Consider the following 16,489-nt stretch of genomic DNA (forward strand, 5'->3'; position numbering starts at 1 on the left):
ACATCGCAGCAGCCTATGCTCTGCTCGGGGAGTGAAGTCTGCACACACCTATGCCAGCAAAAGGCCTTTTAACCCCTTCATCGTGACTGTAGAGGGTCATGGATGGGGGTTAAGCTAAGGAAGCTATAGACGAGGGTAATTACAGAGTAACGATGACACAAATGTTTCAAAATGTATTAATTTATTTCTTTCTTTCTTTATGTATTTTAAATGCAAAAACCAAAGCAAACCCTCTTCCCCAAAAACCAACAACAACAAAAAAAAAAAAAAAAAAGACCCCAAAACAAACCAGCGGGCAACAGGGAAGCCTGCAATGTCAGGGGAGAGAAACAATATACTTTCTGCACCCAGAAGAGATGCACGGAGGCAAGAACAGACACCAGGGCAATGCCCGAGGGAGAGACTGAAAAGTTTGCAAAGAGAGATCTATCTTTGAACAAGCACGACCAGGGGAAAGCGCGAACGCAGTCCCCCACTACCATAAATTATGCAGTCGAGTTTCCCGCATTTGGGGAAATCGCAGGGGTCAGCACACCCGGAGTGCAATGGGTGAGCCTCGCCCTGGGAGAACCACCTTCATGATCATGGTATCTCCCCTGCCAGGTAAGTATGAGTTGGAAGGGCCGACTGCACGGACGCAGCTCGCAAAAGCCCCCCTTCAGCTTAAGGAGCATTCCCTCCTGTACCACTCGTCTCTCCTGACAAAACAGGCACCCAGAAAGGCAGCTCCCGAATTCAAGCCTTGCCGTCAAGAGCCCAGGCTTTCCACGCGTGAAGAGCTGCAACCCTCACACGCGTGCCGAGTGGGTGCACTCCCAGGGTACTTTGCAGCAAACCTTATTTGCATACGATGACCACATCTATCCAGGCTTTCAGTCAAGAGCCCGCTTTGCTTCCACGAGAAATGCTAGTCTCGTCTGCATGAGAATGCAAGTGCCAGTTTGCTCCCAGTGGCTACAGAGCAACAGCAGCTGCTAAGCAAGGGCCCTTCCCCCCTCACCTTCCCTTCCCAGGCAGCCCTTGGGGTTTGCAAAGAGAGCAGGGCCAGCGTCCCCCCACTTTGCAGCACCCTCCGGTGCGCCCGGGGGAGCAGGGCGAATCGGTTCAGCTGCGCTGGGGCCAGGCGAAAGAGTGGGAGAATGCCTCCTTGCTGCTCATGCCTGCATCCCTGATGATAAGGGCAAGTCGGCCCCCAGTGCTGGACTGGCTCGGAGAGCTATTCAGCAACTGCAGCGCAACCTGGCGCCCGTCTCGTCAAAGCGCAGGGCGGAAAAACCAACGCGAGTGGACGCCTAGCGCGCTGCGTGGCGCGCGCATCCTAGAGGCTCTGGGCGACTGTGCAAAAAAACCCAGGCACCTTTCAAAAGGCTGGGCTGCTCGTGATTGTGTTGCAGTGCCATCTGTTGGTTGTCTTGAGAGCGGCATAGCAAGGAAAGGGTGTTTTGCAAAGAAGTGGAGCAGAGAAACGTCAAGAAACAGTAAAAAGGTGGCGAGAGAGCGTTTGCGGTGCCAGCCACGGGGCGATTGGGCCCGAGCGCAGAGCAAAACAAGCAGGAGGCGAGAAATGTTTGGGGGGGTCGCAGGAAAAGCTGCAGCGAGCGACCAACCAGCAGACTGCCATGCAGCCTTTTCACCAGTGCCCCCACGCTCTCCATCTATCTTTAAACCAGCACAAATCAGGGGATAGCGCGAACGCAGTCCCCCACTACCATAAATTATGCAGTCGAGTTTCCCGCATTTGGGGAAATCGCAGAGGTCAGCACACCCGGAGTGCAATGGGTGAGCCTCGCCCTGGGAGAACCACCTTCGTGATCATGGTATCTCCCCAGCCAGGTAAGTATGAGTTGGGAAGGGAGAGCACACAAGCGCTACGCCGGCACACGCCTGTGAGCATGGGGAGGCGGGCCCTGCAGTAGCACCCAGCTCCCCTGAGGCACCAGGCATCCCTCGAGCCGGCTGCTCCCTTGGTGGGGTAACCGGCAGCTGCCCCACCCTTGCACTCCTACATGCCCCGGACAGAGGAGCCTTCGCAAAAATGGGCCAACTCCCAGGATGCCTTTCAGCAAAAACATTTGCATACGATGACCACACTCTCCCAGTCAGACAGTCGCAATCACCTTTGTTTTCTAGAGCTCAGTTCCCTCGTCTGCATATCAAAGCACATCGCAGCAGCCTATGCTCTGCTCGGGGAGTGAAGTCTGCACACACCTATGCCAGCAAAAGGCCTTTTAACCCCTTCATCGTGACTGTAGAGGGTCATGGATGGGGGTTAAGCTAAGGAAGCTATAGACGAGGGTAATTACAGAGTAACGATGACACAAATGTTTCAAAATGTATTAATTTATTTCTTTCTTTCTTTATGTATTTTAAATGCAAAAACCAAAGCAAACCCTCTTCCCCAAAAACCAACAACAACAAAAAAAAAAAAAAAAAAGACCCCAAAACAAACCAGCGGGCAACAGGGAAGCCTGCAATGTCAGGGGAGAGAAACAATATACTTTCTGCACCCAGAAGAGATGCACGGAGGCAAGAACAGGCACCAGGGCAATGCCCGAGGGAGAGACTGAAAAGTTTGCAAAGAGAGATCTATCTTTGAACAAGCACGACCAGGGGAAAGCGCGAACGCAGTCCCCCACTACCATAAATTATGCAGTCGAGTTTCCCGCATTTGGGGAAATCGCAGGGGTCAGCACACCCGGAGTGCAATGGGTGAGCCTCGCCCTGGGAGAACCACCTTCATGATCATGGTATCTCCCCTGCCAGGTAAGTATGAGTTGGAAGGGCCGACTGCACGGACGCAGCTCGCAAAAGCCCCCCTTCAGCTTAAGGAGCATTCCCTCCTGTACCACTCGTCTCTCCTGACAAAACAGGCACCCAGAAAGGCAGCTCCCGAATTCAAGCCTTGCCGTCAAGAGCCCAGGCTTTCCACGCGTGAAGAGCTGCAACCCTCACACGCGTGCCGAGTGGGTGCACTCCCAGGGTACTTTGCAGCAAACCTTATTTGCATACGATGACCACATCTATCCAGGCTTTCAGTCAAGAGCCCGCTTTGCTTCCACGAGAAATGCTAGTCTCGTCTGCATGAGAATGCAAGTGCCAGTTTGCTCCCAGTGGCTACAGAGCAACAGCAGCTGCTAAGCAAGGGCCCTTCCCCCCTCACCTTCCCTTCCCAGGCAGCCCTTGGGGTTTGCAAAGAGAGCAGGGCCAGCGTCCCCCCACTTTGCAGCACCCTCCGGTGCGCCCGGGGGAGCAGGGCGAATCGGTTCAGCTGCGCTGGGGCCAGGCGAAAGAGTGGGAGAATGCCTCCTTGCTGCTCATGCCTGCATCCCTGATGATAAGGGCAAGTCGGCCCCCAGTGCTGGACTGGCTCGGAGAGCTATTCAGCAACTGCAGCGCAACCTGGCGCCCGTCTCGTCAAAGCGCAGGGCGGAAAAACCAACGCGAGTGGACGCCTAGCGCGCTGCGTGGCGCGCGCATCCTAGAGGCTCTGGGCGACTGTGCAAAAAAACCCAGGCACCTTTCAAAAGGCTGGGCTGCTCGTGATTGTGTTGCAGTGCCATCTGTTGGTTGTCTTGAGAGCGGCATAGCAAGGAAAGGGTGTTTTGCAAAGAAGTGGAGCAGAGAAACGTCAAGAAACAGTAAAAAGGTGGCGAGAGAGCGTTTGCGGTGCCAGCCACGGGGCGATTGGGCCCGAGCGCAGAGCAAAACAAGCAGGAGGCGAGAAATGTTTGGGGGGGTCGCAGGAAAAGCTGCAGCGAGCGACCAACCAGCAGACTGCCATGCAGCCTTTTCACCAGTGCCCCCACGCTCTCCATCTATCTTTAAACCAGCACAAATCAGGGGATAGCGCGAACGCAGTCCCCCACTACCATAAATTATGCAGTCGAGTTTCCCGCATTTGGGGAAATCGCAGAGGTCAGCACACCCGGAGTGCAATGGGTGAGCCTCGCCCTGGGAGAACCACCTTCGTGATCATGGTATCTCCCCAGCCAGGTAAGTATGAGTTGGGAAGGGAGAGCACACAAGCGCTACGCCGGCACACGCCTGTGAGCATGGGGAGGCGGGCCCTGCAGTAGCACCCAGCTCCCCTGAGGCACCAGGCATCCCTCGAGCCGGCTGCTCCCTTGGTGGGGTAACCGGCAGCTGCCCCACCCTTGCACTCCTACATGCCCCGGACAGAGGAGCCTTCGCAAAAATGGGCCAACTCCCAGGATGCCTTTCAGCAAAAACATTTGCATACGATGACCACACTCTCCCAGTCAGACAGTCGCAATCACCTTTGTTTTCTAGAGCTCAGTTCCCTCGTCTGCATATCAAAGCACATCGCAGCAGCCTATGCTCTGCTCGGGGAGTGAAGTCTGCACACACCTATGCCAGCAAAAGGCCTTTTAACCCCTTCATCGTGACTGTAGAGGGTCATGGATGGGGGTTAAGCTAAGGAAGCTATAGACGAGGGTAATTACAGAGTAACGATGACACAAATGTTTCAAAATGTATTAATTTATTTCTTTCTTTCTTTCTGTATTTTAAATGCAAAAACCAAAGCAAACCCTCTTCCCCAAAAACCAACAACAACAAAAAAAAAAAAAAAAAAGACCCCAAAACAAACCAGCGGGCAACAGGGAAGCCTGCAATGTCAGGGGAGAGAAACAATATACTTTCTGCACCCAGAAGAGATGCACGGAGGCAAGAACAGGCACCAGGGCAATGCCCGAGGGAGAGACTGAAAAGTTTGCAAAGAGAGATCTATCTTTGAACAAGCACGACCAGGGGAAAGCGCGAACGCAGTCCCCCACTACCATAAATTATGCAGTCGAGTTTCCCGCATTTGGGGAAATCGCAGGGGTCAGCACACCCGGAGTGCAATGGGTGAGCCTCGCCCTGGGAGAACCACCTTCATGATCATGGTATCTCCCCTGCCAGGTAAGTATGAGTTGGAAGGGCCGACTGCACGGACGCAGCTCGCAAAAGCCCCCCTTCAGCTTAAGGAGCATTCCCTCCTGTACCACTCGTCTCTCCTGACAAAACAGGCACCCAGAAAGGCAGCTCCCGAATTCAAGCCTTGCCGTCAAGAGCCCAGGCTTTCCACGCGTGAAGAGCTGCAACCCTCACACGCGTGCCGAGTGGGTGCACTCCCAGGGTACTTTGCAGCAAACCTTATTTGCATACGATGACCACATCTATCCAGGCTTTCAGTCAAGAGCCCGCTTTGCTTCCACGAGAAATGCTAGTCTCGTCTGCATGAGAATGCAAGTGCCAGTTTGCTCCCAGTGGCTACAGAGCAACAGCAGCTGCTAAGCAAGGGCCCTTCCCCCCTCACCTTCCCTTCCCAGGCAGCCCTTGGGGTTTGCAAAGAGAGCAGGGCCAGCGTCCCCCCACTTTGCAGCACCCTCCGGTGCGCCCGGGGGAGCAGGGCGAATCGGTTCAGCTGCGCTGGGGCCAGGCGAAAGAGTGGGAGAATGCCTCCTTGCTGCTCATGCCTGCATCCCTGATGATAAGGGCAAGTCGGCCCCCAGTGCTGGACTGGCTCGGAGAGCTATTCAGCAACTGCAGCGCAACCTGGCGCCCGTCTCGTCAAAGCGCAGGGCGGAAAAACCAACGCGAGTGGACGCCTAGCGCGCTGCGTGGCGCGCGCATCCTAGAGGCTCTGGGCGACTGTGCAAAAAAACCCAGGCACCTTTCAAAAGGCTGGGCTGCTCGTGATTGTGTTGCAGTGCCATCTGTTGGTTGTCTTGAGAGCGGCATAGCAAGGAAAGGGTGTTTTGCAAAGAAGTGGAGCAGAGAAACGTCAAGAAACAGTAAAAAGGTGGCGAGAGAGCGTTTGCGGTGCCAGCCACGGGGCGATTGGGCCCGAGCGCAGAGCAAAACAAGCAGGAGGCGAGAAATGTTTGGGGGGTCGCAGGAAAAGCTGCAGCGAGCGACCAACCAGCAGACTGCCATGCAGCCTTTTCACCAGTGCCCCCACGCTCTCCATCTATCTTTAAACCAGCACAAATCAGGGGATAGCGCGAACGCAGTCCCCCACTACCATAAATTATGCAGTCGAGTTTCCCGCATTTGGGGAAATCGCAGAGGTCAGCACACCCGGAGTGCAATGGGTGAGCCTCGCCCTGGGAGAACCACCTTCGTGATCATGGTATCTCCCCAGCCAGGTAAGTATGAGTTGGGAAGGGAGAGCACACAAGCGCTACGCCGGCACACGCCTGTGAGCATGGGGAGGCGGGCCCTGCAGTAGCACCCAGCTCCCCTGAGGCACCAGGCATCCCTCGAGCCGGCTGCTCCCTTGGTGGGGTAACCGGCAGCTGCCCCACCCTTGCACTCCTACATGCCCCGGACAGAGGAGCCTTCGCAAAAATGGGCCAACTCCCAGGATGCCTTTCAGCAAAAACATTTGCATACGATGACCACACTCTCCCAGTCAGACAGTCGCAATCACCTTTGTTTTCTAGAGCTCAGTTCCCTCGTCTGCATATCAAAGCACATCGCAGCAGCCTATGCTCTGCTCGGGGAGTGAAGTCTGCACACACCTATGCCAGCAAAAGGCCTTTTAACCCCTTCATCGTGACTGTAGAGGGTCATGGATGGGGGTTAAGCTAAGGAAGCTATAGACGAGGGTAATTACAGAGTAACGATGACACAAATGTTTCAAAATGTATTAATTTATTTCTTTCTTTCTTTATGTATTTTAAATGCAAAAACCAAAGCAAACCCTCTTCCCCAAAAACCAACAACAACAACAAAAAAAAAAAAGACCCCAAAACAAACCAGCGGGCAACAGGGAAGCCTGCAATGTCAGGGGAGAGGAACAATATACTTTCTGCACCCAGAAGAGATGCACGGAGGCAAGAACAGGCACCAGGGCAATGCCCGAGGGAGAGACTGAAAAGTTTGCAAAGAGAGATCTATCTTTGAACAAGCACGACCAGGGGAAAGCGCGAACGCAGTCCCCCACTACCATAAATTATGCAGTCGAGTTTCCCGCATTTGGGGAAATCGCAGGGGTCAGCACACCCGGAGTGCAATGGGTGAGCCTCGCCCTGGGAGAACCACCTTCATGATCATGGTATCTCCCCTGCCAGGTAAGTATGAGTTGGAAGGGCCGACTGCACGGACGCAGCTCGCAAAAGCCCCCCTTCAGCTTAAGGAGCATTCCCTCCTGTACCACTCGTCTCTCCTGACAAAACAGGCACCCAGAAAGGCAGCTCCCGAATTCAAGCCTTGCCGTCAAGAGCCCAGGCTTTCCACGCGTGAAGAGCTGCAACCCTCACACGCGTGCCGAGTGGGTGCACTCCCAGGGTACTTTGCAGCAAACCTTATTTGCATACGATGACCACATCTATCCAGGCTTTCAGTCAAGAGCCCGCTTTGCTTCCACGAGAAATGCTAGTCTCGTCTGCATGAGAATGCAAGTGCCAGTTTGCTCCCAGTGGCTACAGAGCAACAGCAGCTGCTAAGCAAGGGCCCTTCCCCCCTCACCTTCCCTTCCCAGGCAGCCCTTGGGGTTTGCAAAGAGAGCAGGGCCAGCGTCCCCCCACTTTGCAGCACCCTCCGGTGCGCCCGGGGGAGCAGGGCGAATCGGTTCAGCTGCGCTGGGGCCAGGCGAAAGAGTGGGAGAATGCCTCCTTGCTGCTCATGCCTGCATCCCTGATGATAAGGGCAAGTCGGCCCCCAGTGCTGGACTGGCTCGGAGAGCTATTCAGCAACTGCAGCGCAACCTGGCGCCCGTCTCGTCAAAGCGCAGGGCGGAAAAACCAACGCGAGTGGACGCCTAGCGCGCTGCGTGGCGCGCGCATCCTAGAGGCTCTGGGCGACTGTGCAAAAAAACCCAGGCACCTTTCAAAAGGCTGGGCTGCTCGTGATTGTGTTGCAGTGCCATCTGTTGGTTGTCTTGAGAGCGGCATAGCAAGGAAAGGGTGTTTTGCAAAGAAGTGGAGCAGAGAAACGTCAAGAAACAGTAAAAAGGTGGCGAGAGAGCGTTTGCGGTGCCAGCCACGGGGCGATTGGGCCCGAGCGCAGAGCAAAACAAGCAGGAGGCGAGAAATGTTTGGGGGGGTCGCAGGAAAAGCTGCAGCGAGCGACCAACCAGCAGACTGCCATGCAGCCTTTTCACCAGTGCCCCCACGCTCTCCATCTATCTTTAAACCAGCACAAATCAGGGGATAGCGCGAACGCAGTCCCCCACTACCATAAATTATGCAGTCGAGTTTCCCGCATTTGGGGAAATCGCAGAGGTCAGCACACCCGGAGTGCAATGGGTGAGCCTCGCCCTGGGAGAACCACCTTCGTGATCATGGTATCTCCCCAGCCAGGTAAGTATGAGTTGGGAAGGGAGAGCACACAAGCGCTACGCCGGCACACGCCTGTGAGCATGGGGAGGCGGGCCCTGCAGTAGCACCCAGCTCCCCTGAGGCACCAGGCATCCCTCGAGCCGGCTGCTCCCTTGGTGGGGTAACCGGCAGCTGCCCCACCCTTGCACTCCTACATGCCCCGGACAGAGGAGCCTTCGCAAAAATGGGCCAACTCCCAGGATGCCTTTCAGCAAAAACATTTGCATACGATGACCACACTCTCCCAGTCAGACAGTCGCAATCACCTTTGTTTTCTAGAGCTCAGTTCCCTCGTCTGCATATCAAAGCACATCGCAGCAGCCTATGCTCTGCTCGGGGAGTGAAGTCTGCACACACCTATGCCAGCAAAAGGCCTTTTAACCCCTTCATCGTGACTGTAGAGGGTCATGGATGGGGGTTAAGCTAAGGAAGCTATAGACGAGGGTAATTACAGAGTAACGATGACACAAATGTTTCAAAATGTATTAATTTATTTCTTTCTTTCTTTATGTATTTTAAATGCAAAAACCAAAGCAAACCCTCTTCCCCAAAAACCAACAACAAAAAAAAAAAAAAAAAAAAAGACCCCAAAACAAACCAGCGGGCAACAGGGAAGCCTGCAATGTCAGGGGAGAGAAACAATATACTTTCTGCACCCAGAAGAGATGCACGGAGGCAAGAACAGGCACCAGGGCAATGCCCGAGGGAGAGACTGAAAAGTTTGCAAAGAGAGATCTATCTTTGAACAAGCACGACCAGGGGAAAGCGCGAACGCAGTCCCCCACTACCATAAATTATGCAGTCGAGTTTCCCGCATTTGGGGAAATCGCAGGGGTCAGCACACCCGGAGTGCAATGGGTGAGCCTCGCCCTGGGAGAACCACCTTCATGATCATGGTATCTCCCCTGCCAGGTAAGTATGAGTTGGAAGGGCCGACTGCACGGACGCAGCTCGCAAAAGCCCCCCTTCAGCTTAAGGAGCATTCCCTCCTGTACCACTCGTCTCTCCTGACAAAACAGGCACCCAGAAAGGCAGCTCCCGAATTCAAGCCTTGCCGTCAAGAGCCCAGGCTTTCCACGCGTGAAGAGCTGCAACCCTCACACGCGTGCCGAGTGGGTGCACTCCCAGGGTACTTTGCAGCAAACCTTATTTGCATACGATGACCACATCTATCCAGGCTTTCAGTCAAGAGCCCGCTTTGCTTCCACGAGAAATGCTAGTCTCGTCTGCATGAGAATGCAAGTGCCAGTTTGCTCCCAGTGGCTACAGAGCAACAGCAGCTGCTAAGCAAGGGCCCTTCCCCCCTCACCTTCCCTTCCCAGGCAGCCCTTGGGGTTTGCAAAGAGAGCAGGGCCAGCGTCCCCCCACTTTGCAGCACCCTCCGGTGCGCCCGGGGGAGCAGGGCGAATCGGTTCAGCTGCGCTGGGGCCAGGCGAAAGAGTGGGAGAATGCCTCCTTGCTGCTCATGCCTGCATCCCTGATGATAAGGGCAAGTCGGCCCCCAGTGCTGGACTGGCTCGGAGAGCTATTCAGCAACTGCAGCGCAACCTGGCGCCCGTCTCGTCAAAGCGCAGGGCGGAAAAACCAACGCGAGTGGACGCCTAGCGCGCTGCGTGGCGCGCGCATCCTAGAGGCTCTGGGCGACTGTGCAAAAAAACCCAGGCACCTTTCAAAAGGCTGGGCTGCTCGTGATTGTGTTGCAGTGCCATCTGTTGGTTGTCTTGAGAGCGGCATAGCAAGGAAAGGGTGTTTTGCAAAGAAGTGGAGCAGAGAAACGTCAAGAAACAGTAAAAAGGTGGCGAGAGAGCGTTTGCGGTGCCAGCCACGGGGCGATTGGGCCCGAGCGCAGAGCAAAACAAGCAGGAGGCGAGAAATGTTTGGGGGGGTCGCAGGAAAAGCTGCAGCGAGCGACCAACCAGCAGACTGCCATGCAGCCTTTTCACCAGTGCCCCCACGCTCTCCATCTATCTTTAAACCAGCACAAATCAGGGGATAGCGCGAACGCAGTCCCCCACTACCATAAATTATGCAGTCGAGTTTCCCGCATTTGGGGAAATCGCAGAGGTCAGCACACCCGGAGTGCAATGGGTGAGCCTCGCCCTGGGAGAACCACCTTCGTGATCATGGTATCTCCCCAGCCAGGTAAGTATGAGTTGGGAAGGGAGAGCACACAAGCGCTACGCCGGCACACGCCTGTGAGCATGGGGAGGCGGGCCCTGCAGTAGCACCCAGCTCCCCTGAGGCACCAGGCATCCCTCGAGCCGGCTGCTCCCTTGGTGGGGTAACCGGCAGCTGCCCCACCCTTGCACTCCTACATGCCCCGGACAGAGGAGCCTTCGCAAAAATGGGCCAACTCCCAGGATGCCTTTCAGCAAAAACATTTGCATACGATGACCACACTCTCCCAGTCAGACAGTCGCAATCACCTTTGTTTTCTAGAGCTCAGTTCCCTCGTCTGCATATCAAAGCACATCGCAGCAGCCTATGCTCTGCTCGGGGAGTGAAGTCTGCACACACCTATGCCAGCAAAAGGCCTTTTAACCCCTTCATCGTGACTGTAGAGGGTCATGGATGGGGGTTAAGCTAAGGAAGCTATAGACGAGGGTAATTACAGAGTAACGATGACACAAATGTTTCAAAATGTATTAATTTATTTCTTTCTTTCTTTATGTATTTTAAATGCAAAAACCAAAGCAAACCCTCTTCCCCAAAAACCAACAACAAAAAAAAAAAAAAAAAAAAAGACCCCAAAACAAACCAGCGGGCAACAGGGAAGCCTGCAATGTCAGGGGAGAGAAACAATATACTTTCTGCACCCAGAAGAGATGCACGGAGGCAAGAACAGGCACCAGGGCAATGCCCGAGGGAGAGACTGAAAAGTTTGCAAAGAGAGATCTATCTTTGAACAAGCACGACCAGGGGAAAGCGCGAACGCAGTCCCCCACTACCATAAATTATGCAGTCGAGTTTCCCGCATTTGGGGAAATCGCAGGGGTCAGCACACCCGGAGTGCAATGGGTGAGCCTCGCCCTGGGAGAACCACCTTCATGATCATGGTATCTCCCCTGCCAGGTAAGTATGAGTTGGAAGGGCCGACTGCACGGACGCAGCTCGCAAAAGCCCCCCTTCAGCTTAAGGAGCATTCCCTCCTGTACCACTCGTCTCTCCTGACAAAACAGGCACCCAGAAAGGCAGCTCCCGAATTCAAGCCTTGCCGTCAAGAGCCCAGGCTTTCCACGCGTGAAGAGCTGCAACCCTCACACGCGTGCCGAGTGGGTGCACTCCCAGGGTACTTTGCAGCAAACCTTATTTGCATACGATGACCACATCTATCCAGGCTTTCAGTCAAGAGCCCGCTTTGCTTCCACGAGAAATGCTAGTCTCGTCTGCATGAGAATGCAAGTGCCAGTTTGCTCCCAGTGGCTACAGAGCAACAGCAGCTGCTAAGCAAGGGCCCTTCCCCCCTCACCTTCCCTTCCCAGGCAGCCCTTGGGGTTTGCAAAGAGAGCAGGGCCAGCGTCCCCCCACTTTGCAGCACCCTCCGGTGCGCCCGGGGGAGCAGGGCGAATCGGTTCAGCTGCGCTGGGGCCAGGCGAAAGAGTGGGAGAATGCCTCCTTGCTGCTCATGCCTGCATCCCTGATGATAAGGGCAAGTCGGCCCCCAGTGCTGGACTGGCTCGGAGAGCTATTCAGCAACTGCAGCGCAACCTGGCGCCCGTCTCGTCAAAGCGCAGGGCGGAAAAACCAACGCGAGTGGACGCCTAGCGCGCTGCGTGGCGCGCGCATCCTAGAGGCTCTGGGCGACTGTGCAAAAAAACCCAGGCACCTTTCAAAAGGCTGGGCTGCTCGTGATTGTGTTGCAGTGCCATCTGTTGGTTGTCTTGAGAGCGGCATAGCAAGGAAAGGGTGTTTTGCAAAGAAGTGGAGCAGAGAAACGTCAAGAAACAGTAAAAAGGTGGCGAGAGAGCGTTTGCGGTGCCAGCCACGGGGCGAATGGGCCCGAGCGCAGAGCAAAACAAGCAGGAGGCGAGAAATGTTTGGGGGGGTCGCAGGAAAAGCTGCAGCGAGCGACCAACCAGCAGACTGCCATGCAGCCTTTTCACCAGTGCCCCCACGCTCTCCATCTATCTTTAAACCAGCACAAATCAGGGGATAGCGCGAACGCAGTCCCCCACTACCATAAATTATGCAGTCGAGTTTCCCGCATTTGGGGAAATCGCAGAGGTCAGCACACCCGGAGTGCAATGGGTGAGCCTCGCCCTGGGAGAACCACCTTCGTGATCATGGTATCTCCCCAGCCAGGTAAGTATGAGTTGGGAAGGGAGAGCACACAAGCGCTACGCCGGCACACGCCTGTGAGCATGGGGAGGCGGGCCCTGCAGTAGCACCCAGCTCCCCTGAGGCACCAGGCATCCCTCGAGCCGGCTGCTCCCTTGGTGGGGTAACCGGCAGCTGCCCCACCCTTGCACTCCTACATGCCCCGGACAGAGGAGCCTTCGCAAAAATGGGCCAACTCCCAGGATGCCTTTCAGCAAAAACATTTGCATACGATGACCACACTCTCCCAGTCAGACAGTCGCAATCACCTTTGTTTTCTAGAGCTCAGTTCCCTCGTCTGCATATCAAAGCACATCGCAGCAGCCTATGCTCTGCTCGGGGAGTGAAGTCTGCACACACCTATGCCAGCAAAAGGCCTTTTAACCCCTTCATCGTGACTGTAGAGGGTCATGGATGGGGGTTAAGCTAAGGAAGCTATAGACGAGGGTAATTACAGAGTAACGATGACACAAATGTTTCAAAATGTATTAATTTATTTCTTTCTTTCTTTCTGTATTTTAAATGCAAAAACCAAAGCAAACCCTCTTCCCCAAAAACCAACAACAACAAAAAAAAAAAAAAAAAAAGACCCCAAAACAAACCAGCGGGCAACAGGGAAGCCTGCAATGTCAGGGGAGAGAAACAATATACTTTCTGCACCCAGAAGAGATGCACGGAGGCAAGAACAGGCACCAGGGCAATGCCCGAGGGAGAGACTGAAAAGTTTGCAAAGAGAGATCTATCTTTGAACAAGCACGACCAGGGGAAAGCGCGAACGCAGTCCCCCACTACCATAAATTATGCAGTCGAGTTTCCCGCATTTGGGGAAATCGCAGGGGTCAGCACACCCGGAGTGCAATGGGTGAGCCTCGCCCTGGGAGAACCACCTTCATGATCATGGTATCTCCCCTGCCAGGTAAGTATGAGTTGGAAGGGCCGACTGCACGGACGCAGCTCGCAAAAGCCCCCCTTCAGCTTAAGGAGCATTCCCTCCTGTACCACTCGTCTCTCCTGACAAAACAGGCACCCAGAAAGGCAGCTCCCGAATTCAAGCCTTGCCGTCAAGAGCCCAGGCTTTCCACGCGTGAAGAGCTGCAACCCTCACACGCGTGCCGAGTGGGTGCACTCCCAGGGTACTTTGCAGCAAACCTTATTTGCATACGATGACCACATCTATCCAGGCTTTCAGTCAAGAGCCCGCTTTGCTTCCACGAGAAATGCTAGTCTCGTCTGCATGAGAATGCAAGTGCCAGTTTGCTCCCAGTGGCTACAGAGCAACAGCAGCTGCTAAGCAAGGGCCCTTCCCCCCTCACCTTCCCTTCCCAGGCAGCCCTTGGGGTTTGCAAAGAGAGCAGGGCCAGCGTCCCCCCACTTTGCAGCACCCTCCGGTGCGCCCGGGGGAGCAGGGCGAATCGGTTCAGCTGCGCTGGGGCCAGGCGAAAGAGTGGGAGAATGCCTCCTTGCTGCTCATGCCTGCATCCCTGATGATAAGGGCAAGTCGGCCCCCAGTGCTGGACTGGCTCGGAGAGCTATTCAGCAACTGCAGCGCAACCTGGCGCCCGTCTCGTCAAAGCGCAGGGCGGAAAAACCAACGCGAGTGGACGCCTAGCGCGCTGCGTGGCGCGCGCATCCTAGAGGCTCTGGGCGACTGTGCAAAAAAACCCAGGCACCTTTCAAAAGGCTGGGCTGCTCGTGATTGTGTTGCAGTGCCATCTGTTGGTTGTCTTGAGAGCGGCATAGCAAGGAAAGGGTGTTTTGCAAAGAAGTGGAGCAGAGAAACGTCAAGAAACAGTAAAAAGGTGGCGAGAGAGCGTTTGCGGTGCCAGCCACGGGGCGAATGGGCCCGAGCGCAGAGCAAAACAAGCAGGAGGCGAGAAATGTTTGGGGGGGTCGCAGGAAAAGCTGCAGCGAGCGACCAACCAGCAGACTGCCATGCAGCCTTTTCACCAGTGCCCCCACGCTCTCCATCTATCTTTAAACCAGCACAAATCAGGGGATAGCGCGAACGCAGTCCCCCACTACCATAAATTATGCAGTCGAGTTTCCCGCATTTGGGGAAATCGCAGAGGTCAGCACACCCGGAGTGCAATGGGTGAGCCTCGCCCTGGGAGAACCACCTTCGTGATCATGGTATCTCCCCAGCCAGGTAAGTATGAGTTGGGAAGGGAGAGCACACAAGCGCTACGCCGGCACACGCCTGTGAGCATGGGGAGGCGGGCCCTGCAGTAGCACCCAGCTCCCCTGAGGCACCAGGCATCCCTCGAGCCGGCTGCTCCCTTGGTGGGGTAACCGGCAGCTGCCCCACCCTTGCACTCCTACATGCCCCGGACAGAGGAGCCTTCGCAAAAATGGGCCAACTCCCAGGATGCCTTTCAGCAAAAACATTTGCATACGATGACCACACTCTCCCAGTCAGACAGTCGCAATCACCTTTGTTTTCTAGAGCTCAGTTCCCTCGTCTGCATATCAAAGCACATCGCAGCAGCCTATGCTCTGCTCGGGGAGTGAAGTCTGCACACACCTATGCCAGCAAAAGGCCTTTTAACCCCTTCATCGTGACTGTAGAGGGTCATGGATGGGGGTTAAGCTAAGGAAGCTATAGACGAGGGTAATTACAGAGTAACGATGACACAAATGTTTCAAAATGTATTAATTTATTTCTTTCTTTCTTTATGTATTTTAAATGCAAAAACCAAACCCTCTTCCCCAAAAACCAACAACAACAACAAAAAAAAAAAAAAAAAAAAAAAAGACCCCAAAACAAACCAGCGGGCAACAGGGAAGCCTGCAATGTCAGGGGAGAGGAACAATATACTTTCTGCACCCAGAAGAGATGCACGGAGGCAAGAACAGGCACCAGGGCAATGCCCGAGGGAGAGACTGAAAAGTTTGCAAAGAGAGATCTATCTTTGAACAAGCACGACCAGGGGAAAGCGCGAACGCAGTCCCCCACTACCATAAATTATGCAGTCGAGTTTCCCGCATTTGGGGAAATCGCAGGGGTCAGCACACCCGGAGTGCAATGGGTGAGCCTCGCCCTGGGAGAACCACCTTCATGATCATGGTATCTCCCCTGCCAGGTAAGTATGAGTTGGAAGGGCCGACTGCACGGACGCAGCTCGCAAAAGCCCCCCTTCAGCTTAAGGAGCATTCCCTCCTGTACCACTCGTCTCTCCTGACAAAACAGGCACCCAGAAAGGCAGCTCCCGAATTCAAGCCTTGCCGTCAAGAGCCCAGGCTTTCCACGCGTGAAGAGCTGCAACCCTCACACGCGTGCCGAGTGGGTGCACTCCCAGGGTACTTTGCAGCAAACCTTATTTGCATACGATGACCACATCTATCCAGGCTTTCAGTCAAGAGCCCGCTTTGCTTCCACGAGAAATGCTAGTCTCGTCTGCATGAGAATGCAAGTGCCAGTTTGCTCCCAGTGGCTACAGAGCAACAGCAGCTGCTAAGCAAGGGCCCTTCCCCCCTCACCTTCCCTTCCCAGGCAGCCCTTGGGGTTTGCAAAGAGAGCAGGGCCAGCGTCCCCCCACTTTGCAGCACCCTCCGGTGCGCCCGGGGGAGCAGGGCGAATCGGTTCAGCTGCGCTGGGGCCAGGCGAAAGAGTGGGAGAATGCCTCCTTGCTGCTCATGCCTGCATCCCTGATGATAAGGGCAAGTCGGCCCCCAGTGCTGGACTGGCTCGGAGAGCTATTCAGCAACTGCAGCGCAACCTGGCGCCCGTCTCGTCAAAGCGCAGGGCAAAGCATGGGCGGAAAAACCAACGCGAGTGGACGCCTAGCGCGCTGCGTGGCGCGCGCATCCTAGAGGCTCTGGGCGACTGTGCAAAAAAACCCAGGCAC

At 55.0% G+C, this 16,489-nt stretch overlaps 1 protein-coding gene and 15 non-coding genes across 17 annotated transcripts in view; all 16 read right to left on the reverse strand.

Moving 5' to 3' along the window:
• SLC38A9 (solute carrier family 38 member 9) overlaps nt 1-16,489 on the reverse strand; it is a 325,631-nt gene that overhangs the window by 206,205 nt on the left and 102,937 nt on the right. The window lies entirely within an intron of this gene.
• On the reverse strand, nt 448-611 carry LOC134612998 (U1 spliceosomal RNA). The gene has a single exon (XR_010091032.1). It is a non-coding gene; the product is annotated as a U1 spliceosomal RNA (small nuclear RNA).
• Nucleotides 1,678-1,841, reverse strand: LOC134613117 (U1 spliceosomal RNA). Its single transcript, XR_010091145.1, has one exon. It is a non-coding gene; the product is annotated as a U1 spliceosomal RNA (small nuclear RNA).
• Nucleotides 2,608-2,771, reverse strand: LOC134612999 (U1 spliceosomal RNA). The gene has a single exon (XR_010091033.1). It is a non-coding gene; the product is annotated as a U1 spliceosomal RNA (small nuclear RNA).
• On the reverse strand, nt 3,838-4,001 carry LOC134613118 (U1 spliceosomal RNA). The gene has a single exon (XR_010091146.1). It is a non-coding gene; the product is annotated as a U1 spliceosomal RNA (small nuclear RNA).
• Nucleotides 4,768-4,931, reverse strand: LOC134613001 (U1 spliceosomal RNA). The gene has a single exon (XR_010091034.1). It is a non-coding gene; the product is annotated as a U1 spliceosomal RNA (small nuclear RNA).
• LOC134613119 (U1 spliceosomal RNA) lies at nt 5,997-6,160 on the reverse strand. Its single transcript, XR_010091147.1, has one exon. It is a non-coding gene; the product is annotated as a U1 spliceosomal RNA (small nuclear RNA).
• LOC134613002 (U1 spliceosomal RNA) lies at nt 6,924-7,087 on the reverse strand. The gene has a single exon (XR_010091035.1). It is a non-coding gene; the product is annotated as a U1 spliceosomal RNA (small nuclear RNA).
• LOC134613120 (U1 spliceosomal RNA) lies at nt 8,154-8,317 on the reverse strand. Its single transcript, XR_010091148.1, has one exon. It is a non-coding gene; the product is annotated as a U1 spliceosomal RNA (small nuclear RNA).
• On the reverse strand, nt 9,084-9,247 carry LOC134613003 (U1 spliceosomal RNA). The gene has a single exon (XR_010091036.1). It is a non-coding gene; the product is annotated as a U1 spliceosomal RNA (small nuclear RNA).
• LOC134613121 (U1 spliceosomal RNA) lies at nt 10,314-10,477 on the reverse strand. The gene has a single exon (XR_010091149.1). It is a non-coding gene; the product is annotated as a U1 spliceosomal RNA (small nuclear RNA).
• LOC134613004 (U1 spliceosomal RNA) lies at nt 11,244-11,407 on the reverse strand. The gene has a single exon (XR_010091037.1). It is a non-coding gene; the product is annotated as a U1 spliceosomal RNA (small nuclear RNA).
• LOC134613122 (U1 spliceosomal RNA) lies at nt 12,474-12,637 on the reverse strand. Its single transcript, XR_010091150.1, has one exon. It is a non-coding gene; the product is annotated as a U1 spliceosomal RNA (small nuclear RNA).
• On the reverse strand, nt 13,405-13,568 carry LOC134613005 (U1 spliceosomal RNA). The gene has a single exon (XR_010091038.1). It is a non-coding gene; the product is annotated as a U1 spliceosomal RNA (small nuclear RNA).
• LOC134613123 (U1 spliceosomal RNA) lies at nt 14,635-14,798 on the reverse strand. Its single transcript, XR_010091151.1, has one exon. It is a non-coding gene; the product is annotated as a U1 spliceosomal RNA (small nuclear RNA).
• On the reverse strand, nt 15,569-15,732 carry LOC134613006 (U1 spliceosomal RNA). Its single transcript, XR_010091039.1, has one exon. It is a non-coding gene; the product is annotated as a U1 spliceosomal RNA (small nuclear RNA).

This window comes from Pelobates fuscus, chromosome 5 (genome assembly GCF_036172605.1).
Source record: "Pelobates fuscus isolate aPelFus1 chromosome 5, aPelFus1.pri, whole genome shotgun sequence".
Classification (NCBI taxonomy): domain Eukaryota; kingdom Metazoa; phylum Chordata; class Amphibia; order Anura; family Pelobatidae; genus Pelobates; species Pelobates fuscus.